We start from the raw sequence: 14,778 nt of genomic DNA, 5'->3' as shown, positions 1-14,778 counted from the left end.
GAGAAACACCCAAGAATGATCAATAAAAAAGAAAAAAAAAAAAAAAAAAAAAGAGCGAAACTCTGTCTCAAAAAATAATAATAATAAAAGTTGCTTTTTTTTTTTTTTTTGAGACGGAGTCTCGCTCTGTCCCCCAGGCTGGAGTGCAGTGGCATGATCTCGGCTCACTGCAAGCTCTGCCTCCTGTGTTCATGCCATTCTCCTGCCTCATCCTCCCAAGTAGCTGGGACTACAGGCGCCCGCCACCATGCCCGGCTAATTTTTTGTATTTTTAGTAGAGGGGGGGTTTCACCGTGTTAGCCAGGATGGTCTCGATCTCCTGACCTCATGATCTGCCCATCTCAGCCTCCAAAAGTGCTGGGATTACAGGCGTGAGCCACCGCGCCAGGCCAATAATAATAAAAGTTTAAAAACCCTTCAATAGCTACTTACAGCCCTCCAATTTAACAATACGCTCCTTAACCTGGCATTTTAGCTTTCATGATCTGTCTCCAGTTTACCATTCAGCCATTCCTATTCACATGTGCATTGCATATACCACACTGATAACTGTTCAACACATTTTCCTATACCTCCTTTATAGACTTTTTAATTTGTTTTATAGTTGTTTGAAGATGTGTTTTTTCAAACCACCAGACAGTGCTCCTTGATGTTCTGATCCTTGTCTGATCCCACTCTGTGTTTCTCTCAACATATTTTTAGCATCTACACATTGTAGGTACCAGAAATAATTTGTGGATGAACATTGGGCTTGCTGAAGAATACTAAGAACTTTGGCTCTAAGTTTTTGATCAAAGTAGAGATGATTGTCATGATTAGCTACTCTTATTTTAGCCCCTGAGAGCCTTTTCTTCAAAAAAGTAGGGAGGTTGCTTCTTTTCCGAGAAAACACCAAATGGCGGATGACGCCGGTGCAGCGGGGGGGCCAAAACTTATGGCACGGGAGTAAATTCAGCATTAAAATAAATGTAATTAAAAGGAAAAAAAAAAAAGTAGGGAGGCATAATTAACTATAAAACATTTGGAAAATACAGAAAAGTAAAAACAACAACAGCAAAAATCAACACCACCCAGCCGGTCACGGGTCCTATAATGGTCTTAGATTTCATTGTTCTGCCATACATTGTTAATGGTCCAGTTAGAGAACAATTACATGGTTATTTCCATTTTACAGATGATGAAACTGAGACTCAGTTCAAATGAATACATTATCCATTAAGTCTGGCTGCAAGGAAACCAGACCTTCCAACTTTGTTGTGGTCCCTACCCCTTTCTTGAATCCGAAGCCCCCTCTTTTTGAATCCCAACTCTTCCTGAAACTGGGCTGCTTAGCATCTCAGGGCCCTCCAACATGTCTATTTTTATAATGAAATGCGCAACAAACTTTTACCCTAAACCACTTGAGGTAACCTGCTCCTTACCACCAAAATAACTCAATTCTTCATTTAAAACAAGTCACTCTGAGTTGATAATGCTGTTTTGGAATAAAAAACTCTTCTGGCCTTAAGAAGGACTATTCTATATGCTCTGCCATATAGGCCTATGGAAATTAATATACCATTTGGCTTTTGCCACACCTCCTCCTACAATTTTTTTTTTCTCTCTCTCTCTCTCCTCTCTCTCTCTCTCTCTCCTCTCTCTCCTCTCTCTCCTCTCTCTCTCCTCTCTCCTCTCTCCTCTCTTTCTGACTTTTTGCTCTGTTTCCCAGGCTGGAGTGCCGTGGTGTGATCTCAGCTCACTACAACTTCTGCCTCCCTGGTTCAAGCGATTCTCCTGCCTCAGCCTCCCAAGTAGCTGGGACTACAGGCACCCACCACCATGCCTGCCTAATTTTTCTATTTTTTTTTTCATAGAGACAGGTTTTGTTTGTTTTTGAGACAGAGTGAAACCTTTTGGTAGAGGCTTAGACTTGTTTTTTCCGGGGTCCTTACCCACCCAAGATGTTATGATTCTGAGTTTCTCAATTGTACTACTTTAGAACCCTAAGATCCTAAAATGTTGAAAGACTCTACAATCTTGTAATTCTTGTGGAACAACTTTGCAAAGAGAAGGTGAAGCTGTGGAATAGCCAGTTCTTAGCTGTCTCTCCTTCCCGACCTGCCTCATCTCCAAGAGGCTATCCACTCAAAGTTTATTTTTTATTTTTATTTATTTATTTATTTTTGAAATGGTGTTTCGCTCGTTTCCCGGGCTGGAGTGCAGTGGCGTGATCTTGGCTCACTGCAACCTCTGCCTCCCAGGTTCAAGCAATTCTCCTGCCTCAGCCTCCCAAGTAGCTGGGATTACAGGCGTGTGCCACCACGCCCAGGTAATTTTGTATTTTTAGTAGCGATGGAGTTTCACCATGTTGGTCAGGCTGGTCTCGAACTCCTGACCTCAGGTGATCCGCCCGCCTCGGCCTCCCAAAGTGCTGGGATTACAGGTGTGAGCCACTGTGCCCAGGCTCAAAGTTTAAATGCTCAACGGGAAAATATAAAAATCACAGTCATTCATCCATGGAATACTTTATCCTATCCATGCATTTAAAATCACAAAGAAAAACCACTTAATATGCAAACGATAATACATAAGTTATACAGCATTGTCCCAATTGTGTTAAAATAGATACACAGAGGGAAAAAAAGAATGACAAAGGTTAATTATGATTGTTTCTGGCCGATGGGACAGTAAATCACTTTTGTTTCCATTACGCTTTTCTTAATTTCCTAAAATATGCATATATTTTTATAATCAGAAAAAAAGGTTTTAAGCTCAAACGTGTCAGGCCACACCTGGTGCCGCGTCGTTGGGATACAGAGATGAGTCATCTCAAACGAGAGGGAGGGGCCAACAAGGCTTTGACTAGGGCTGGCTTGGAAGAGGAGGGACAAGCACTGGGTAGGGTGGGATCTGATCAGCTCAGCTCAGCTGGAGTTCAACCCGGAAGCGCTGACGGTGGCACACCAGCGGGCAAAATCCACCTCAAAAGCTGGAAATAACGTGGCAGCCCCGGCACAACAAGACCCGCCAGTTCAAGTCAACCTCACCGCCCTCTGGCCGAAGACCCAGGCCAACCCCGCCCCTTGCCTCTCCCCATTGGTCTGCTGAAGCTCGTTCGGTTTCCCAGGGCCCGCCCCTCTGGGGCTGCGAGAGGAGGCGCGCTCCCTCCTCCACATGGGCGCTGGCGGCCATGTTGAGTGTGGCTTGACAGGGGTGGGTGGGGCTATTCTCTGTTTCTGGCGTCGCTGACTCCATCCCGCACACTCTGCAAGTGTTTCCCTTTAGTCGTGGGCTCTTGGAACCCCAGGTAAAGACATGATTTACCACTGAAATGATTCTCACTTGGGAGCTGGGCGTTTGTGTGAAGTGCACACATCTTCCGCCCAGCCTCCGGTTCCCTGGAGGCCTGTGGGTTCTAGTTTTCCAGAGGTGATGTCATCGCAAAACCTTTGTAAGGTCCTAATGCCCGATATTAGGATTGCAGAATCATTCAAAATGAGATCTTAGAGACTGGGTGGCTATATAATTTATTGTTCAAACTGGGATAGCTTTGAGAGTGTAGGGGTATACTATCAATAATTACAATCCACACAACAGTCATAAATGTGGACTGTTCTGGAGTTTATACTCACTCTACTTAAAGTCACTCTATTTATAGTCAGCTCGTTTTTTTAAAATTGTGGTCAAATATATATGAGAAAAATTTCCATTTTAACAATCTTTATGTGTATAATTCAGTGGCATTAATTACATTCAGTGTCGTGCAATCATCGTCATTATCTATTTCCAAAATTTTTCATTACCCCAAGCAGAATCCATGCCCAGTAAGCAATAACTCCCCATTAACCTCTCCTACCAGCTCCTGTTAATCTCCAGTGCCCTTTCTGTTTCTATGAATTTGCTATATTTCACATAAGTGGAATCATACAATAGTCGAGGTTTTCTGTCTGCATAGTTTCACTTAGCATAATGTTTTCAAGGTTCATCTATGTTGTACCATGTATTAATACTTTATTTTGTTTTAGAGTTGAATAGTATTCCCTTGTATGGATATACCACAATTTGTTTATCCGTTCATCTGTTAACGGACACTTGGGTTGTTTCCACCTGTTGGCTATTGTGAACAAAGCTGCTACGAACATTTTGTACAAGTATTTGAAGGTCCCAAAACATTTTCTTAAGCCATTTTAGTAGTTTGAAATGGTATATTTGTGGTTTTGGTTTGCATTTCCTTGATGATTAAAGATGTTGTGGCTGGCGTGGTGGCTCATGCCTGTAATCCCAGCACTTTGGGAGGCCGAGGCAGGCGGATCACAAGGTCAAGAGATTGAAACCATCCTGGCCAACATGGTGAAACCCTGTCTCTACTAAAAATACAAAAACACCGGGCGCAGTGGCTCACGCCTGTAATCCCAGCACTTTGAGAGGCCGAGGCAGACGAATCACAAGGTCAGGAGATCAAGACCATCCTGGCCAACATGGTGAAACCCCGTCTCTACTAAAAAAAAAAACAAAATTAGCCAGGCGTGGAGGCGCAAGCCTGTAGTCCCAGCTCCTTGGGAGGCTGAGGCAGGAGAATTGCTTGAACCCAGGGGGCAGAGGCTGCAGTGAGCCGAGATCACGCCACTGCACTCCAGCCTGGGCAAGAGAGCGAGACTCTGTCTCAAAAACAAACAAACAAACAAACAAATTAGCTGGGCATGGTGATATGCCCCTGTAGTCCCAGCTACTCGGTAGGCTGAGGCAGGAGAATTGCTTGAACCCGAGAGGCAGAAGTTGCAGTGAACCAAGATCGCGGCCACTGCATTCCAGCCTGGTGACAGAGTGAGACTCGGTCTCAAAAAAAAAAAAACGTTGAACATCAGTTTTATTTATTTATTATTATTATTTTTTGAGACGGAGTCGCTCTGTCGCCCAGGCTAGAGTGCAGTGGCGTGATCTCGGCTCACTGGAAGCTCCGCCTTTCAGGTTCACGCCATTCTCCTGCCTCAGCCTCCCGAGTAGCTGGGACTACAGGCGCCCATCACCACGCCCGGCTAATTTTTTGTATTTTTCATAGAGACGGGGTTTCACCGTGTTAGCCAGGATGGTCTCCGTCTCCTGACCTCGTGATCTGCCCGCCTCGGCCTCCCAAAGTGCTGGGATTACAGGCGTGAGCCACTGCGACCGGCCCATTTTTATTTATTTATTTATTTATTTATTGAGATGGAGTCTTGCTCTGTCGCCCAGGCTGGAGTGCAGTGGCTCGATCTCAGATCACTGCAATCTCCGCCTCTTGGGTTCAAGTGATTCTCTTGGCTTAGCCTCCTGAGTAGCTAGGATTACAGCCATGCGCCACCACACCCAGCTAATTTTTGTATTTTCAGAAGAGACGGGGTTTCACCACGTTGGTCAGGCTGGTCTCGAACTCCTGACCTCATGGTCCACCCGCCTCGGCCTCCCAGAGTGCTGGGATTACAGGCGTGAGCCACAGTGCCCGGCCCTAATTTTTTGTTGTTGTTTATATTTTTTGTTGAGAAGGGAATCTCACTATGTTGCCCAGGCTGGTCTCAAACTCCTAGGCTCAGGTGATCCTCCTCCCTGGGCCTCCCAAAGTGCTGGGATTACAAGCATGAGCTACTGTGCTCAGCTTTAAATACTTTTTTTCCATTATTTCGAGTTTGCTTTATGCTTAATATTAATCAATAGTAGTATGCTGCTGGGCGCTGTGGATCACACCTATAATCCCAACATTTTGGGAGGCCGAGGCAGGAGGATCACCTTAGGTCAGGAGTTTGAGACCAGCCTGTCTAACATGGTGAAACCCCGTCTCTACCAAAAATACAAAAATTAGCTGGGCATGGTGGTGCGTGTCTGTAATTCCAGCTACTCTGGAGGCTGAGGCAGGAAAATCGCTTGAACCTTGGAGGCAGAGGTTGCAGTGAACTGAGCTTGAGTGCACTGCACTCCAGCCTGGACAACAAAGTGAGACTCCATCTCATTAAAAAAAAAAAAAAAAAAAAAAAGAGAGGATGTTTGGCAATCTTATAAATACTAGAAATAGAAAGCATGACAGCACACAACATTTTTTCTTTTTTTTTAAATACATTTTATTATTATTATTTTAAAATAGAGATGAGGTCTTGCCATGCAACAGAGGTTGGTCTTAAACTCCTGGGCTCAAGAGATCCTCTCACCTCGGCCTCCCAAAGTGCTAAGATTACAAGCATGAACCACCACTCCCGGCCACAGCATCTTTTCTTAAATGAGAAGTTTTAAAAGACTCAATTTTAAAGAGAGATTTGTGTTAAACACTAGGAAAAACTTCCAGATAAAGAAGAACCAGAACTGGGGAGAATGGGAGAGTAGAGAGAGATTCTTCACTATATGTACTGAGGAATAAGTTGATGTTGATATGCCTAGAAGCTGACAGAGATGAAGTCCTATGGATATTCTCTGAGCTCAGTAATTCTGGAAATGGAATTTGCCTAGAGACCAGCTGGGGCCCTTTATCTGCTGTGCTGCTCTCTTTCCAGCTTCACTCCAATGCCCACCTGTTGTGGAACTTTTGTACTAAGCAATCTGCCACAATTCCTACTTCTCAAACAAAAGGGAATAATTGTCTACTAGCTATATAGAGTCTTACCTCAAACAGAATATATCCAAAACTAAACTTACCACCTTCCTCCCCTTCTTGACCTTGTGGGTCTCTTTAGGTACTATTTTTTTTATTTCCTTCCCTTAGAACCACATTTCTTTTTTTTTTCTTTTTTTCTTTTTTTAAATTGATCATTCTTGGGTGTTTCTCGCAGAGGGGGATTTGGCAGGGTCATAGGACAATAGTGGAGGGAAGGTCAGCAGATAAACAAGTGAACAAGGGTCTCTGGTTTTCCTAGGCAGAGGACCCTGGGGCCTTTCGCAGTGTTTGTGTCCCTGGGTACTTGAGATTAAGGAGTGGTGATGACTCTTAACGAGCATGTTGCCTTCAAGCATCTGTTTAAGAAAGCACATCTTGCACCGCCCTTAATCCATTTAACCCTGAGTGGACACAGCACATGTTTCAGAGAGCACAGGGTTGGGGGTAAGGTCATAGATCAACAGCATCCCAAGGCAGAAGAATTTTTCTTAGTACAGAACAAAATGGAGTCTCCTATGTCTACTTCTTTCTACACAGACACAGCAACAATCTGATTTCTCTATCTTTTCCCCCACGTTTCCCCCTTTTCTATTGGGCAAAACCGCCATCGTCATCATGGCCCGTTCTCAATGAGCTGTTGGGTACACCTCCCAGACGGGGTGGCGGCCGGGCAGAGGGGCTCCTCACTTCTCAGAAGGGGTGGCTGGGCAGAGGCGTCCCCCACCTCCCGGATGGGGCAGCTGGCCGGCCGGGGGCTGCCCCCCACCTCCCTCCTGGACGGGGCAGCTGGCCGCGCGGGGGCTGCCCACCTCCCGGACAGGGCGGCTGCCGGGCGGAGGGGCTCCTCACTTCTCAGACGGGGTGGCTGCTGGGCAGAGGGGCTCCTCACTTCTCAGATGGGGCAGCGGGGCAGAGGCGCTCCCCACATCTCAGACGATGGGCGGCCGGGCAGAGAGCAGAGATGCTCCTCACTTCCTAGACGGGATGGTGGCCAGGAAGAGGCGCTCCTCACTTGCCAGACTGGGCAGCCGGGCAGAGGGGCTCCTCACATCCCAGACGGGGTGGCGGCCGGGCAGAGGCTGCAATCTCGGCACTTTGGGAGGCCAAGGAAGGTGGCTGGGAGGTGGAGGTTGTAGCGAGCTGAGATCAGGCCACTGCACTCCAGCCTGGGCAACACTGAGCACTGAGTGAACGAGACTCCATCTGCAATCCCGGCACCTCGGGAGGCCGAGGCTGGCAGATCACTCACGGTTAGGAGCTGGAGACCAGCCCGGCCAACACAGCGAAACCCCGTCTCCACCAAAAAAACACGAAAACCAGTCAGGCGTGGCGGTGCGCACCTGCAATCGCAGGCACTGGGCAGGCTGAGGCAGGAGAATAAGGCAGGGAGGTTGCAGTGAGCAGAGATGGCGGCAGTACAGTCCATCTTTGGCTGGGCATCAGAGGGAGACCGTGGAAAGAGAGGGAGAGGGAGACCGTGGGGAGAGGGAGACCGTGGGGAGAGGGAGAGGGAGACCGTGGGGAGAGGGAGAGGGGGAGGGGTAGGGGGAGGGGAGAACCACATTTCTTAAATGAAAGAGTCTTCACTTCTTGCCTCCATTTCTTCATTTTGAATTTACTCCTAAATCCAAATCTGGTGTGTTTTTTCTCATTACTTCATTGAAACTTCTCAGACCTAGGCCACCAGTAACCCTCTTGAAAATACTGTTTTGGCCAGGTGCGGTGGCTTACTCCTGTAATCCTAGCACTCTGGGAGGCTGAGGCAGGAGGATTGCTTGAGTACAGGAATTCAAGACCAGCCTGGGCAATGTAGAATAACCCTGTCTCTACTAAAAATACACAAAATTAGCCAGGTATGGTGGCTCGTACCTGTAGTCCCAGCTACCCAGGAGGCTGAGGTAGGAGAATCACCTGAGCCTGGGAGGTCAAGGCTGCAATGAGCCGAGATCATGCCACTGCACTCCAGCCTGGGCAACCAGAGTAAGACCCTGTCTCAAAAAAAAAAAAAAAAAAAAAAAAGAGCCAGGCTTGGTGGCTCATGCCTGTAATCCCAGCACTTTGGGAGGCCTAGGCAGGCAGATCACCTGATATCAGGAGTTCGAGACCAGCCTGGCCAACATGGTGAAACCTCGTCTCTACTAAAAATACAAAAATTAGCTGGGCATGGTGGCAGGTGCCTGTAATCCCAGCTACTCGAGAGGCTGAGGCAGGAGAATTGCTTCAACCCAGGAGGCAGAGGTTGCAGTGAGCTAAGACCATGCCATTGCACTCCAGCCTGGGTAACAAGAGTGAAAAACTCCATTTCAGAAAAAAAAAGGAATAACATTCTTTTGAGGTATAATTTACGTTCCACAAAAGTCACTCATTTTCAGCATACAATTCAGTGATTTTCAGTTAATGTGCAGAATTGTGTGATCATCAACACAGTATAATTTTTAGAAGATTTCTATCACCCTAAAAAAGATTCCTTGCTGGGCACAGTGGCTCACGCCTGTAATCCCAGCACTTTGGGAGGCCGAGGCGGGTGGATCACCTGAGGTCAGGAGTTTGAGAGCAGCCTTACCAATATGATGAAACCCAGTCTCTACTAAAAATACAAAAATTAGCTGGGTGTGGTGGCATGCAACTGTAATCACAGCTACTTGGAAGGCTGAGACAGGAGAATCACTTGAACCTGGGAGGTGGAGGTTGCAGTGAGCCAAGATCGCGCCATTGCACTCCAGCCTGGGCAACAAGAGCAAAACTCTGTCTCAAAAAAAAAAAAAAGATTCCTTGTCCCCATTTGCCCCATTTGCAGTCACTCACCTTTGATAGTAGGATGCGTTTTAGTCTTTGACTTATTTAACTGCTCTGATGTATTTCAGTCTGCTGACTGAGGCTTTCCTTTTGCCACATTCTCTTCCTTGGCTTTCTTGTCACCACTTTCTCTCCTGGTTTTCCACCTAACTTTCTGACATTTTTTTCTTCACAGATTACTTTTTTTTTTTTTTTTTTTTTGAGACAGAGTCTTGCTCTGTCACCCAGGATGGAGTACAGTGGCGCAATGTCGGCTCACTGCAGCCTCCGCCTCCCAGATTCAAGCAATTCTCCCACCTGAGCCTCCCGAGTAGCTGGGATTACAGGGTGCGCCAATCACGCCCAGCTAATTTTTGCATTTTTAGTAGAGACAGGGTTTCACCATGTTGCCCAGGCTGGTCTCAAGTTCCTGACCTCAGATAATCTACCCGCTTCAGCCTCCCAAAATGCTGGGATTACAGGCGTGAACCACCCCGCTCGGCCATACTTTTTCTGTCTGACTTTAAATATTGCTGTTCCATGGGATTCTATCCTGGCCTTCTCAGGCTACACTCTACTTAGGTGATACAGCCATTCTCATTACTACAGATGCCACATATAAGCTGATGACTCCAAAATCTCTATCTACAGCTCAGACATAGCCCCTGAGCTCCAGATTGATATGATACAGTAGTGAAAATACTTATCATTAACAGTTGGTCATTTCTTGGGCTTTGGCCATAATAAAATGCAAATAGAAAACTCACCAAATTCATATTCTTCTGGAGGAGATAATTAAGATTTACCCATATCTGGCCGGGCGCGGTGGCTCACGCCTGTAATCCCAGCGCTTTGGGAGGCTGAGATGGCCAGATCACCTGAGGTCCGGAATTCGAGACCAGCCTGACCAACATGGTGAAACCCTGTCTCTACTAAAAATTACAAAATTAACTGGGTGTGGTGGCGCATGCCTGTAATCCCAGCTACCTGGGAGGCTGAGACAGGAGAATCACTTGAACCTGGGAGGCAGAGGTTGCGGTGAGCTGAGATCACGCCATTGCACTCCAGCCTGGGCAACAAGAGCAAAATTTTGTCTCAACAAGAAAAAAAAAAAAAAAAGATTTACCCATATCTTAGTTTTCAAAGTGGTGGATGATATATGAAATATATGCATGATCTCTGTGGTCTGTAGACCATAATATACTCTTCTTAGCAGATCTAATAAGTTAAATAAAATTATAAAGTACCTGGGCCTGGATCAGTGGCCCACGCCTGTAATCCCAGCACTGTGGGAGGCCAAAGCTAGAGGATTTCTTGAGCTCAGAAGTTAAAGGCCAGCCTGGGTAAAATAGTGAAACCCCATCTCTACCAAAAATACAAAAAAACGAGCCGGGCATAGTGATGCGTGCCTGTAGTCCCAGCTACTCAGGAGGCTGAGGTGGGAGGATTGCTTGAGCCCAGGAGGCAGAGGTTGCAATAAGCCGAGATCACACCACTGCACTCTACCCTGGGTGACAGAGTGAGACCCTGTCTCAAAAAAAACTATAAATAAATAAATAAAGTACCTATACCCCCATTACTTACTTTATTCTTACTTATATTTAGTTTTTTTTAAGGCTGAGCATGGTGGCTCACACCTAAAATCCCAGCACTTACAGAGGCTAAGGTAGGAGAATCACTTGAGGCCAGGAGTTCAAGAACAGCCTGGGTAACATAGCAAGATCCCATCTCTGAAAGAAAAAATATGCCAGGCGCGGTGGCTCACGCCTGTAATCCCAACACTTTGGGAGCCTGAGGCAGGTGAATCATGAGGTCAGGAGTTGGAGACCAGCCCCACCTCTATTAAAAATACAAAAATTAGCCGGGCGCGGTGGCAGGCACCTGTAATCTCAGCTACTGGGGAGACTGAGGCAGGAGAATCGCTTGAACCTGGGAGCCGGAGGTCGCAGTGAGCCGAGATCGCGCCACTGCATTCTAGCCTGGGTGACAGAGCAAGACTCCATCTCAAAAAAAAGAAAAAAGAAAAAGAAAAAAAATATATATATTAACATGTTTGCCTCACCAGTAGAATGATGTAACCTCAAAAGTAAAGATAAGGCTGGGCACAGTGACTCATGCTTGTAATCCTAGCACTTTGGGAGGCCAAGGCAGGTGCATCACTTGAGGTCAGGAGTTCAAAACCAGCCTGGCCAATGTGGTGAAATCCGGTCTGTATTAAAACTACAAAAAAATTAGCAGGGCATAGTGGTGGGCACCTGTAATCCCATCTACTTGGGAGGCTGAGGCAGAAGAATTGCTTGAACCTGGGAGGCGGAGGTTGCTGTGAGCCAGGATCGCACCACTGCACTCCAGCCTGGGTGACAGAGTGAAACTCTGTCTCAAAAAAAAAAAAAAAAAAAAAAGTAAGGACCAAATATTTTTCTGCTTTATATTTCCAGTAGAAAGGCAGAGCACCTGGTACACAGTAGTTAAAAGTGTTTGTCGAATGAATAAATGAACAAATGAATATTTCAGGACAAAGGATACTTGAAACTGAATTCGTGTGTTTAATGTAATGAACACTGGCTTTGGGCTCCAAATATTATATTTCATCTTTTCCTCATAACAAAATTACAATTTTAATGCAAAAATCTATCTTTCTCCACACAGCCATAGATCTATCTGTCCCAGTCTTAGTAATCCCATTTCTCTTGCAGTGACAGATTTAGGATGGGGATATGAAGCAATTCTGGCCAGTGAGATGTAATGGGGAGTTTGCTGGGGGATTCTGGGAAATGTTTTTGTTTTTGTTTTTGTTTTTGTTTTTGTTTTACTTACAGAGATACATAGATGGCATCTCCTTTCCTTGGACTTTATAGGATATAGATGTGTCAGCTTGAACTATAGCAGCAATCTTGTGATTATTGGGGAAGCTAGCATCTAAGAGCAAAGTCAATACACTGAGAAAGGCAGAGCAGAAAGACAGAACAACCTGGTTCTTGTAGACATTGCTGGGTAGGAGGGAATTAACCAGTCCTGGAAGCTTCGGACTTCCCTTTTTTTTTTTTTTTTTTTGAGACGGAGTCTTGCTCTTGTCGCCCAGGCTGGAGGGCAATGGCATGATCTTGGCTCATTGCAACCTTCGCCTCCCAGGTTCAAGCCATTCTTTCGCCTCAGCCTCCTGAGTACCTGGGATTACAGGCGCCTGCCGCCATGCCTGGCTAATTTTATTTTATTTTATACTTACTTATTAATTTTTTTTTTTTGAGACAGAGTCTCGCTCTGTCGCCTAGGCTGGAGTGCAGTGGTGCGATCTCTGCTCACTGCAAGCTCCGCCTCCCGGGTTCATGCCATTCTCCTGTCTTAGCCTCCCAAGTAGCTGGGACTACATTGGACTACAGGCGCGTGCCACCACGCCTGGGTAATTTTTTTTTTTTTTTTTTTTTTTGTATTTTTAGTAGAGACGGGGTTTCACCATGTTAGCCAGGATGGTCTCGATCTCCTCACCTCGTGATCCGCCCGCCTCGGCCTCCCAAAGTGCTGGGATTACAGGCGTGCTCCACCACGGCCGGCTAATTTTTGTATTTTTAGTAGTGACGGGGGTTTTGCCATATTGGCCAGGCTGGTCTTGAACTCCTAACCTCGTGATCCTCCCATCCCGGCCTCCCAAAGTGCTGGGATTACAGGCGTGAGCCACTGCACCGGCCAGGACTTCTTTATGTGATTTGCCCTATTGTTGAAACTTTTTTTTTTTTTTTAAGATGGAGTCTCCCTCTGTCGCCCAGGCTGGAGTGCAGTTGCGCAGTCTTGGCTCACTGCAACCTCCGCCTCCCGGGTTCGAGCAACACTCCTGCCTCAGCCTCCCTAGTAGCTAGGATTATAGGCGCTCACCACCACACCCGGCTAATTTTTGTATTTTTAGTAGAAACGAGGTTTCACCATGTTGGCCAGGCTGGTCTCTTAACTCCTGAGGTCAAGTGATCCTCCTGCCTTGGCCGCACCAAAGTGCTGGGATTACAGATGTGAGCCACAGAGCCCGCCCATTTAAACTATTTAGAGTTGAGTTTTCTGTTTCTTCCAGCTGAAAGGTTCTGAAATGATAATGTTAGTAAATGGATCACATAGCAAATAAACTGTGGGGTTTTTTTCTTTATTTTTTTGTTTTTTTGTTTTTTTGTTTTTTTTCCCCTCATCAAAAGATAGTGGAGTATATATATAAAGGGCACATATCAACCCTGTTGTAATCTTTGTTGTCTGTATTGGACTACAGCTACGATGTAGGTGTTCTTGCAAGCCTCCTCTGGAAAGACTGCACACTGTCCTTGATCATCTCCGATCTGGACAACAGCAATAACAGTGTGTCAGGTAAAGCCAGGAAGACAGTTGGTATGAAAAGTGATTTGGAAATTTTTTGTCTTTATTGATGAGAATAATGTGAATTGGTTTTGTTTTGTTTTGGTGGATTTTTTTTTTTTTTTTTTTGAGATGGAGTCTCGCTCTGTCACCCAGGCTGGAGTGCAGTGGCATGATCTCGGCTCACTGAAATCTCCACTTCCCAGGCTCAAGGAATCCTCCCATCTCAGCCTCCTGAGTAGCTGGGATCACGGAAGTGCACCACCATGCCTGGCTAATTTTTTGTATTTTTGGTAGAGATGAGGTTTCACCATGTTGCCCAGGCTGGTCTAGAAATTAATGTGGGCTGGGCCCTGTGGCTCACGCCTGTAATCCCAGCACTTTGGGAGGCTGAGGCGGGCAGATAACAAGGTCAGGAGATCGAGACCATCCTGGTTAACACAGTGAAACCCTGTGTCTACTAAAAATATAAAAAAATTAGCTGGGCATGGTGCCATGCGCCTGTCCCAGCTACTCGGGGGGCTGAGGCAGGAGAATTGCTTGAACCTGGGAGGTGGAGGTTGCAGTGAGCCGAGATTGCGCCATTGCACTCCACACTCCAGCCTGAGCAACAAGGGCGAAACTCAGTCTCTTTTTTAGGCATATGAGACTGCCTGCCGTTGTTATGGAAGATGCTTGGAAAGAGATGGTTGTTTATCAATTCCCCTGTCTTTTGGCAGCACCTCACCCTGGTACGTTACTATGCCTGGTTAACTGAGCCTAGAACTTCTTTTTTTTTTTTTTTTGAGACAGAGTCTCGCCCTGTTGTCCAGGCTGGAGTGCAATGGCGCGATCTCGGTTCACTGCAACCTCTGCTTCCCGGGTTCAAGCGATTCTCCTGCCTCAATTTCCCGAGTAGCTAGGATTACAGGTGCCTGGCACCATGCCCGGCTAATTTTTGTATTTTTAGTAAGGGTTTCACCATGCTGGTCATGCTGGTCTCGAACTCCTGACCTCAGGCGATCCGCCCCGCTTCGGCCTCCCAAAGTGCTGGGGTTATAGGCGTGAGCCACGGCGCCCCGCTGCTGAGAGCTTCT

The 14,778-nt window shown here is 46.4% G+C and overlaps 1 protein-coding gene across 2 annotated transcripts in view; it reads left to right on the top strand.

Moving 5' to 3' along the window:
- Positions 1 to 3,076: 3,076 nt before the first annotated feature.
- The window catches only part of RAB6A (RAB6A, member RAS oncogene family), a 104,480-nt gene continuing 92,778 nt past the window's right edge, over positions 3,077 to 14,778 (top strand). The window contains exon 1 of one of the 2 annotated variants that reach the window (XM_024347343.3): positions 3,077 to 3,286. The gene's annotated coding sequence lies outside the window, so the exon portion shown is untranslated. The remainder of the gene's footprint in view (positions 3,287 to 14,778) is intronic. The other variant, XM_016921583.3, reaches the window with a different exon arrangement.

Source organism: Pan troglodytes, chromosome 9 (genome assembly GCF_028858775.2).
Source record: "Pan troglodytes isolate AG18354 chromosome 9, NHGRI_mPanTro3-v2.0_pri, whole genome shotgun sequence".
Taxonomy (NCBI): Eukaryota; Metazoa; Chordata; class Mammalia; order Primates; family Hominidae; genus Pan; species Pan troglodytes.
The sequence above is the reverse complement of the archived record's forward strand: the minus strand, read 5'-3'. Positions and strand labels throughout refer to the sequence as shown.